Below are 3,841 nucleotides of genomic sequence, written 5' to 3'. Positions count from 1 at the left end.
GTAGGGGAACTTGCTTAAGTAGAATCGATGCGCTCATGTAACGGATCATTCAAGTAGAAAGTTTGATAAGGTTCTTGAACTCCTCTGTTGTTTTAATCTTTGGGCCCTAGCTAGAAGGTTGGCGTGCTCCTCTCCTTTGTTGCCTTTGCTGGAAACGTACGGCCCCCTTGCGAACTAAAATCGGAGAGAGAGAGAGAGAGAGAGAGATAGAGCGCGAAGTAGCTAGGCATGCCTGTTCCATATTGCAATACGGGACACGAAGGAATTTGGACCAACAACGCCGCGGAGTTGTACTGGAAATTACTCCAATTACGTAATACTAGCTTAATTCCAGTGCGTTGTTAGGGAGCTAAATCCTGTACTGTTTTGTCACAAGCGTGTAAATCGAGGAGGTCGGTGAATGGGTCTCGTCTCATGTTATTCCATATGAAGCACGATATCTTAAAAGAAGAAGAAATAGTGGTAGATTTGACCGTTCGCTGAAAAAAAGAGCCCTATTGAAAAAAAAACACACCCTTTTCACAACATTTACCAGCCAAAGGAAACATGGTACATTCGGATTGAGCCCTGTCTAGCCTCGCCAATTGGCACAACCAAAACAAGGACATGACCAAAATGTTGGCAAGTTTTGTTGTTTGGTATGTAGCCATAAATCAGTGATTTTTTTTCCGGTCAGATAGATCATAGGTTTCCCTTTGGTTTGAAACCAAATGGCTTGTCAAAATTTGGTTTGATAGTACAATTGATGCTTTAGCTGACACGGTTCATTACATACATTAATCTATATATGAAAACCTCCACCGCCCTTTGGCCACGAGGCCCGATACACTTTGGCAATGCCAACAGGGACGGCAGGGTGTATGATGCGTGGTTGGAAACGAGCACACTCCACACGGGGTTTGGCCGGCGGCAGTTGTGGTGTAGGGTTCGAGACAGGTGAAGTAGGTTTCGGCGGAGGACCAATCTTCCCAGGTTGTGTTCACTCTTTCAAAACACCGAGAAATCATTTCCCTTGACAATAAACCCAACTCGTACAACACAATTTTCCATTTCTCTTACACTAAACCCTAGTCGTACAATGTTATTATCTCCAATAATAGCTGTGAATCATTTTCTCCTAGTTCAAAAAAAAGAGCAAATGATCCAAGTGATCGATGGGGTAGACCGGTAGGTACGTAGGTCTCTCTGGCAGTGGCCTACTCCAAATGTTCACTTTTGGAGGAGAGGATGATTGCCGCTGCCGGGAGACGCGAGTAGTGCTGGCTGACTGGTGACTATACGTAGGGACCGTATCTCCCCCGCATCCAACGGTGGATCATTGGCGCAGGGTTTGCCCCTGGTTGGGCTGCCGCTATCATCCTCCCCAGCGCCCATGTGAGCTGTTGTAATTAGGAGCCTTAGTTAACGGTACCTTTTTCAATTAGCACCATCCTTCCCGTTTCCTTTCCATTGCCCCATCATGTCCATGCACGCAAGACTCATCAGAGAACTATGCATGATGTTAAGCTTCCTAACTAATTTTGTTTTCATCCGCGAAAGAATACTAAACTTCTCTTTTTAGCTCACTGGCCTTTCAATCTACTTAACGCAAGCTAGCTTGATGCTGACCCTCCAGGGCTCCAGGTGGGATTGGAAAAAAAAAACTACTTGGGACCCTGTTGAGAGCTCCGTTTCAAATGGGAGAATATAATCCGAAACTTCTATTCTCCACGACCTGATAGGAATTTCTATGCACTAAACCGTACAGCGGACAGTACTGTCTTGCTGGTCTAGTAATCCAAGCGTTACTCATAAAACTTAAACAACTCCACAAGTTCACACGACATGTATTTGTCATGCCATAGAATTGGCTAAAATAAGGCTGTCACCTCAAGAAATAAAATAAGGCTGTCACCTCAAGAAATAAAATAAACCAATATGAATATAGATAGCACTAAGTAGCACGTTCATCTCCCATGCATTTGGCGCTATACAGCAGCCGAGCTTGTATCTTGGTCTAAATTTGGATTCAAAAATTAATGGCATAGTATAATGTTGTATGAAAAAATAAAAAAACAGTCACACTGCGCTTCGCTCTTTCCAGATTTCAGCTGCTACAGCCGATGTCGTGTTCTGTAACCAACGGACCATGGGGCGGATATAATACGGATCTAATACATCTTTTCACCTATATATTAGTATAAATAGGTTGTTTGATCTATGATTTAGCCTAATTACACCACTTGTTTAATGTGTGCTCGGGTTTGGGAGAATCCTGGATCAGCCACACCTGCCCCCTACCCAAGTCTGTATGACACCCATTGGCATGATCCCTAGCTCTATCCTTGAAATTCCACCTAAAAATATGCCTCAACTTCGTCATTGGTGTCGCCGCCTGTCACTCGCATCAAGTCACGCCTTCACCGACACCATCATCGCTCTATGCGGTAAAAATAAAACTCCGCTACAGTGTAGCACATACCACGCATGGATTTGTTTCCACTATGGGAAAATGCATATAACGACTGTCCTCACTGAAGGGGAAGAAGATGGGGCCAAAGGGCAGAGAGCCATCGGACGGTGGTACGCGATTTATCCATCTTCGGATCACGCTGCACGACGGCAGGGCATTCTGGAATTATGTGGGTGCTTTCGCGTTGTTACAATGACTTGTGTTTGTCTCGTGTCTTTGTGCCTATAGGGCTCCCAGGATCCGGCTTATATAGGCGCACAGATCTAGAGTTTATACGGAAAGTCCTACCCAGAATACAAGTTGTCTAACTATGAAATATTATATTGCCGTGTACGTCACGGATCCACCTACTTCCTAACTTGTCGTATTGGATCCGGCTACCTTCATAGGCCTCCATGGATACGGCTACTTTCATGGGCCTCCATGGATCCGGCTACCTTCATGGATCTTCATGGATTCGGCTACCTTCGTAGGTCGGTTGGGATTCGCCTCCTTGGTCCTGGCCTGCACATCTTCCATCTTGATTAACAGCAACTAGGTCGCTCGGTGGGCCATATGCTATCACCACCATCAGTGGGCCACCCGGACTTGCAAATCGGACCATGTCGATGGTATGATTATGATTATGAAGTATATCCACAACAACGACCGTTGTTTAGGGAAATGTATCATATATGTGTTGGTTTTGGAAAACTATCCAAATTGATTGGATAGGCATGTCATAAGAAACCTTGGATACGTGTATATCAAGAAGTACATCTATAAAGATTTGGGCGGTTGCAATCACATTGAACACCTATCTAGCGGTATATTCACCGATGTCCTAGATTTTTCCATGAATCCAGATTCATATATTTAATACTTATGCGCGGAAGAACTATTGCTTGTAACACTGGCGGTTGTTACTCTTGGTAGCTCTATAGGATGTTTAGACTGGCCGAAGTTCTGTCGAGATGATGTTTCCTATTGGCACACGTCCATGTCCAGTGCTGAAGATTGTTTGTTGAATAGACACTCTCTTGCCGCACAATTAGGGTTATCACCCTTCATGTTCTTCAAGTCATCCTGTATATGCGTTGAACCTTCCAATTTGATGGTGGATAGAACCATCTACCATATACAGTCTACAAAATGTCAGGGTAGGATATTTGAACTATACATCGTCATTTAATATCCCCTTTTCCATTGATTTTGGAAGTAATAAAAATGGATAAGCTCACACGCTATCATGTGTTGCACAATCTATTTCAGTAAGCATAGAGGCAAATATAGACTTGCACGAGGATGAGGCATGCATGTGACGTAATGTTAGCAACAACGGAATTGAATATCCTAAATCTAATTTGGCTTTCGAAAACATACTATATTTGGGAACGGTGGCAATATTAC

Source organism: Lolium rigidum, chromosome 2 (genome assembly GCF_022539505.1).
Source record: "Lolium rigidum isolate FL_2022 chromosome 2, APGP_CSIRO_Lrig_0.1, whole genome shotgun sequence".
Lineage (NCBI taxonomy): Eukaryota > Viridiplantae > Streptophyta > Magnoliopsida > Poales > Poaceae > Lolium > Lolium rigidum.
Note: the sequence above shows the minus strand (reverse complement) of the source record.